Below are 6,508 nucleotides of genomic sequence, written 5' to 3'. Positions count from 1 at the left end.
CTTCATCTCCAGATCGGCTGTTAATTCAAAAAAATCGTCCAGGTAGTTGAAAAGTAACACAGCCTGGTCGTTATCGCCCGACTCTTTGAGCAGTCCCAACTGCTTGTCAGAGCCACCACAGAGACTGACTCGAGGTCTCCGATTTATAACGTTTAAGAAATCATCTGGAGCTTCCTGGGTATCGATATCACGGAGTGCTTTAATACTGTGAAGGGGAGAACATACTTGAGCGTAAACAGGATTTATTATCAGTCATACGCACCGTTGCACAAACTCCTGGTTCACTTGGGACATCTTCTTATAGTAAAGCCGCACGTTCTTCGGCTGCATTAGGACAGGATTTACAGCCGATCGAAAGTCGCTCCAGGTTTTTCCTTGTGTGGGTAAAGCTCCCTCCACTCCCTGGCAGAAATCCTTTCTATGAGTCTTCCGATGATAGCGAAGAGTATCGCTGCCAGGCCGATGCGGCCACACTCCTTCGTTCCGGAACACGACCTCGAAGTCCTTGGGATTGTGAGTCATCAGGTATGACGTACCTCCCATCATACCTGTAAATATAATATGTTTCCATAGTCGTCTTGCAAAGCTTTGAACAATTTCACAATGTCCGGTTTGCTATATTTTCCTCAGGCATTAAATTCCGAACAGTAGACAGAAAAGTTGTACTAGGAATCTGATCAAAGGGACGAGCTTGTAGCCACTCTGCATCATTTCTGGGCTCTGCTACAGCTGCTGTGGTCTGCCAACGCTACAAGAGATTTAAAAACGTATATCACTGTGATATCGGATCTATATGTATACTATATATTTACCAGCGGACTGCTGACAGAGAGGGCTGCTTTTTGCGCCTGAATTATAGATAGACCGCTGCGCACTTTCAACATTTTGCTTGTTAGGAACTTAATTCATTCACTGCCAGAGCTATACTGCTAAATCATTCCATTAGCTAGCTATTTGAAAGGCCTGCGAGAGCTTTGTTTGCAAAAAGAGCTGACCGATAACAGAGCACAAACAGAACAAGAGAGAGAGAGAGTGCCAAAACACGTTCGCGGAGCGTGCGAATGCCAAACAGAAATAATTGTAAACATTTGCCATATTTTTTAATATAGACTGCTATTTGATCGACTATGTTATACCTTCTACGGAATATTTAGGAATATAGTATTATGATTGATCTGACTCTCATGAAATGAAACAAATAAATCGCCATAATTATGCATCAGATTTTTTGGCCAAATTTAATTTATTGGGCATGGAATGGTCGGTAGACTGCCGAAAGTTTTGGGCCTGATAATAATATAAACAAGCTAATCTTTAGCGCTTTTTTATATCTTATTTTTTTTTTTGGTTCGGTTGTCCTTCTTGAAGGTAATTTAATTTTTATTGGCCAACATCGAAAATAAATGAAACAGAGATAAACGATAAAGGTACAAAAAATGAAATCAACCATAAAACGCAAATAAAAATTCCAATAATCTCATCGTGGATTCGGCCACATGCGACTTTCACGTGCGATGGGAGCTTCAATTGATTGCCAAATCGAGGCCTCTCCTCCTGATTGACGCCTGCTTTGACGGTGTGTTGGCGGCCAACGCCACCGAATTGTGGTTTACGAGGACATGGCGAATTCGTGGCATAGCCACGCGATTGCGCTGATGCTGAGCCCGCCGACGGGCAGCACTGAGGAGCGACTCGTGGGCACCAATTCTTCATAGGAGATCCCGGCTTCGCGGTCATTTTCAGTGGTCTCATCGTCATATACTCGGAATCGCTGGGCGATCTTGTATCCGGCACCGTGATTTTGTGCGTGGCTTCTTTTCGAGCGTGTGCAATGCTGCGTCTGCCCAATCCCCCGCTGCAACGCAATGTGTTGTCAGGACGCGGACCGCTTTAGTGCGACTTGGACGCCTTCAGCTGGCTGTTGGCCAGCGCTGTGCGGTAGACGGCGACGGGCGTATCGAATTCAGAGAGCTCATGAGGCTGCGCTTGGCGTTGGGAGTCCGATACCCGAAGAGCTGGCGGCTGCTGATGGATTCAGTCGCTTGTGCAGGTTCCCAGTGCTCTTGGTCATATTGGGAGTGATCAGCTGGATTGTTGGGTCTTGCGCAACGACATTGTCGAGGTCGACATTGAGGACATGTTCTTCAAAGTTCGGGGCGTGCGAGGGGCATTGAACGGCAGTCGGCGGTGCATCATCAATTTGCTGCTGCTGCCCGTCCTCGTGGTGGGCGGGGCCTTCTTGCGGCCGAGCTCTGCTTGGCCTGCTGATAGTTCTCCCATTCGCCAGCCATCAGCTCCAGTATGTTCTCGCCATAAACCAGAAACGGGCCATGCGATTGCACCTCATAGGCGTGCACCAGTTCAGTGATCTGCTGCTCAATCTTGGGCAGCTTCGAGGTGATGGCCTTGCGTTCCTTTTCCTCTTTAAGGAACTGGCGCCACGATTGTTGAAACGATTCGGCTCGTTGGCCTTTGCTCTAGAGCCTGCATGCGGGACCAAAGTTCTGAACGGCTCTCGTACAGATCGAAAATCTCCTTGTTGCACGTGTAGAAGCTCTTCAGATCATCCAGCTCAAGCTCGTGCAGCTCCAACAGGTCTTCGTTGTAATACTTATTGTAGTAGTTGGAGAAACGCTTGCGCTCCTGCTGGCTCTTGAGCGTTAGATCCCACCACTTGCTTATCTCGACGCGCAGCTGCTCGATGAACGTCTTGAGGTTCTGGCTGCGCAGTGCCTGGCAGCGCTGCAGCTCTGAATGGAGGATGTCATAGGTGCGCTGCGTATTCTCGGTGAACTCGCGCACTCGTGCATGGCGCTCTCGTCCGTCTCCTGGAGGCGATCCACAGCACGTAGATCTTTTCGCGCATGTCATGGATTTTGGAGCGCAGCTCCTGGATCTGCTCGCATAACTGTTGCGCATCTGCCGCAGCCGCTCTAGTGTCTCTGGTGTTAGATTGTGGCTAGATCGTTCAGTAGGCATCCTCTGCATCGGTCTGGGGCATCAGCTCGAGCATCTTCATGTCATGCTTGATGGCCTTGCGCAGCTGGTCCAGCTCCGTCTGGCGCACTGCGCGCTGAGAGCGCAGGTTGTCGAGATGGTCGCGAAAGCCGTCCATCTCATCGGCAGGCAGCGGGTCCGCCAGTAGAGGGAGCGGCAGTGCGCCCAGCTCTTCGCAGAGCTGCTCCTGCTGGAGCAGCAGCTCACCGATCTCCGCCCGACGTTTCGAGAGCTCCTCGCGCAGATGCTCAATGCTTTTGTCCAGCTTCAGCTGCAATATGATCATTGGCACCTCGTCGGGCCTCTGACCAATGTCCACCGTCTCATGGAGGATCGGGTGAGGTCGTTGGCCTCGGCTCGGAGTGCGGCTGTCATCCAGGATGGCCGCCTGCTTCTCCGCGACTCGGTCAGCAGATCCGTATAGAAATTATCCGCGTGCGCCTTGAGTTTGTGCAGAAAGTCCTCGCATGTCTTCGGCTCGAACATGAGGGACCACATTGAATGGAGCTGCTCCACATGCTCGACAGTCATCTCAAGGATCTCTCCCTTGATGGAGGTTGGGTCAACCATAGCCAATGGGAATGGGTCTTGTATTCGCGAATGGAGGAATTTATGTGATGTGTGCAGGATTTCGATTGCACAATGTGTTGCTCAAGGAAAATGCCTCCGCACAGATAAGTGACGCCTCTCGTGTTGGCACAAATTGCACAATGAAAATTTTGTGTGCTTGATTTGCCTCATGCCTCAAAGCACAAAACAAGTTGATTCTGACTGACGTGCGGCCAAAAAACACCTACTTTATATTGCAAATAAGTTCCTTCAAGGTTTTCCAGTTGTAAAGATAATTTAGGATGAGAAATGTGTTTACTGTTGGGCAAATTGATCAGGGAGGAGCGGAAAGCGTTCTCCGTGGGATGATTGAACTCGATGCTAAAGTTCCGAATGAGTCGAGCGATGCCCAGCTCGAGCTCCATGTCCACGATGCGCTTTCCAACGCACATCCGGGGTCCAAATCCGAAGGGCAAGAACACAAACGGATTCTTCAGCTTCAAGTCATTTGCCGGGCATTGCCCGTTGGAGTCTGTGGCGTTACGAATCCAACGTTCTGGCAGGAACTCAGCAGCCTTGGGAAGTGCTCCTCGCTTGATAGCAAGCTCAGGGGAACCATCGACACACAGGTACCAGCTGGCACTTGTATCCGCTCAAAACGCTGTCCCGATTGAGAAACCGGCCATTGCCGATGACCAAAGGATAGATCGTTGTGGACTCTTGATGCAGGCACGTAGATAGGGAACGTTCTTCATCGATGAGGTCTGGAAAAAAAGGATGTATGAGAACAACAGACTACGTACGGTATCCACTCCGGCCATTAGCATGTCCATGGCCATAACCGTCGACACCTTTTTGTCGATCTTGAGCAGCTTTTCCAGTACACTCTGCTCGCTCTCAGGGCGGACAACACCCTCCTTGCCTCTTTCTCTAGACGCTCTATAGCTTCGACTACATACGCTGAAGTTATTTCTTGAACGCCATCTAGGACTTCATTAGCTTCATTAGCTTGGTGTTTTAACGTAACGCCAGATGGAGGGCTTCATCTCCAGATCGGCTGTTAATTCAAAAAAATCGTCCAGCTACTTGAAAAGTGACACAGCCTGGTCGTTATCGCCCGACTCTTTGAGCAGTCCAACTGCTTGTCCAGAGCCACCACAGAGACTGACTCGAGGGTCCACCGATTTATAACGTTTAAGAAATCATCTGGAGCTTCCTGGGTATCGATATCACGGAGTGCTTTAATAATGTGAAGGGGGAGAACATACTTGAGCGTAAACAGGGATTTATTATCAGTCATACGCACCGTTGCACAAACTCCTGGTTCACTGGGACATCTTCTTATAGTAAAGCCGCACGTTCTTCGGCTGCATTAGGATAGGATTTACAGCCGATCGAAAGTCGCTCCAGGTTTTTCCTTGTGTGGGTAAAGCTCCCTCCACTCCCTGGAAGAAATCCTTTCTATGAGTCTTCCGATGATAGCGAAGAGTATCGCTGCCAGGCCGATGCGGCCACACTCCTTCGTTCCGGAACACGACCTCGAAGTCCTTGGGATTGTGAGTCATCAGGTATGACGTACCTCCCATCATACCTGGTAAATATAATATGTTTCCATAGTCGTCTTGCAAAGCTTTGAACAATTTCACAATGTCCAGTTTGCTATATTTTCCTCCAGGCATAAAATTCCAAACAGTAGACAGAAAAGTTGTACTAGCATCATTTCTGGGCTCTGCTACAGCTGCTGTGGTCTGCCAACGCTACAAGAGATTTAAAAACGTATATCACTGTCATATCGGATCTATATGTATACTATATATTTACCAGCGGACTGTTGACAGAGAGGGCTGCTTTTTGCGCCTGAATTATAGATAGACCGCTGCGCACTTTCAACATTTTGCTTGTTAGGAACTTAATTCATTCACTGCCAGAGCTATACTGCTAAATCATTCCATTAGCTAGCTATTTGAAAGGCCTGCGAGAGCTTTGTTGCAAAAAGAGCTGACCGATAACAGAGCACAAACAGAACAAGAGAGAGAGAGAGTGCCAAAACACGTTCGCGGGAGCGTGCGAATGCCAAACAGAAATAATTGTAAACATTTGCCATATTTTTTTAATATAGACTGCTATTTGATCGACTATGTTATACCTTCTACGGAATATTTAGGAATATAGTATTATGATTGATCTGACTCTCAATGAAATGAAACAAATAAATCGCCATAATTATGGCATCAGATTTTTTGGCCAAATTTAATTTATTGGGCATGGAATGGTCGGTAGACTGCCGAAAGTCTTGGGCCTGATAATAATATAAACAAGCTAATCTTTAGCGCTTTTTTATATCTTGTTATTATACCCGATACTCAAAATGAGTATTGGGGTATATTAGATTTGTGGTAAAAGTGGATGTGTGTAACGTCCAGAAGGAATCGTTTCCGACCCCATAAAGTATATATATTCTTGATCAGCATCAATAGCCGAGTCGATTGAGCCATGTCTGTCTGTCCGTCTGTCCGTCCGTCCTTCTGTCCGTCTGTCCGTCCGTCCGTCTGTCCGTCCCCTTCAGCGCCTAGTGCTCAAAGACTATAAGAGCTAGAGCAACGATGTTTTGTATCCAGACTTCTGTGATATGTCACTGCTACAAAAATATTTCAAAACCCCACAAAGGACGAAAATCTGTGGCATCCACATTTTTAAAGATACGATAAAACCAAAAACGCAGAATCTTAGAGGATGACTATATGTTTTAGAATGTAAGATCTCAACCAGATCGTATAATTATTATAGCCAGAATCAAGAAAACAATTTCATTCTTACTCGCTCTGTCTCTCTCTAACACACAGGTTTCAGGTCGGCTTTGCCAATTGCAAAATATGAGTTCAAGATCTCAGAACCTATAAAAGCCAGAGCAACCAAATTTGGTATCCACACTCCTGTGATATCGGACCTTGACCGTTTCGTG

General features: G+C 47.4%; 1 long non-coding RNA gene across 1 annotated transcript; it reads right to left on the bottom strand.

Moving 5' to 3' along the window:
* Positions 1-694: 694 nt before the first annotated feature.
* On the bottom strand, positions 695-930 carry LOC117195111. Its single transcript, XR_004474954.1, has 2 exons — positions 813-930; positions 695-748 (listed from the first exon to the last, which is right to left on the bottom strand). It is a non-coding gene; the product is annotated as an uncharacterized LOC117195111 (long non-coding RNA).
* Positions 931-6,508: the final 5,578 nt, after the last annotated feature.

The sequence above is a fragment of the Drosophila miranda genome (genome assembly GCF_003369915.1).
Source record: "Drosophila miranda strain MSH22 chromosome Y unlocalized genomic scaffold, D.miranda_PacBio2.1 Contig_Y5_pilon, whole genome shotgun sequence".
NCBI lineage: Eukaryota > Metazoa > Arthropoda > Insecta > Diptera > Drosophilidae > Drosophila > Drosophila miranda.
The sequence above is the reverse complement of the archived record's forward strand: the minus strand, read 5'-3'. Positions and strand labels throughout refer to the sequence as shown.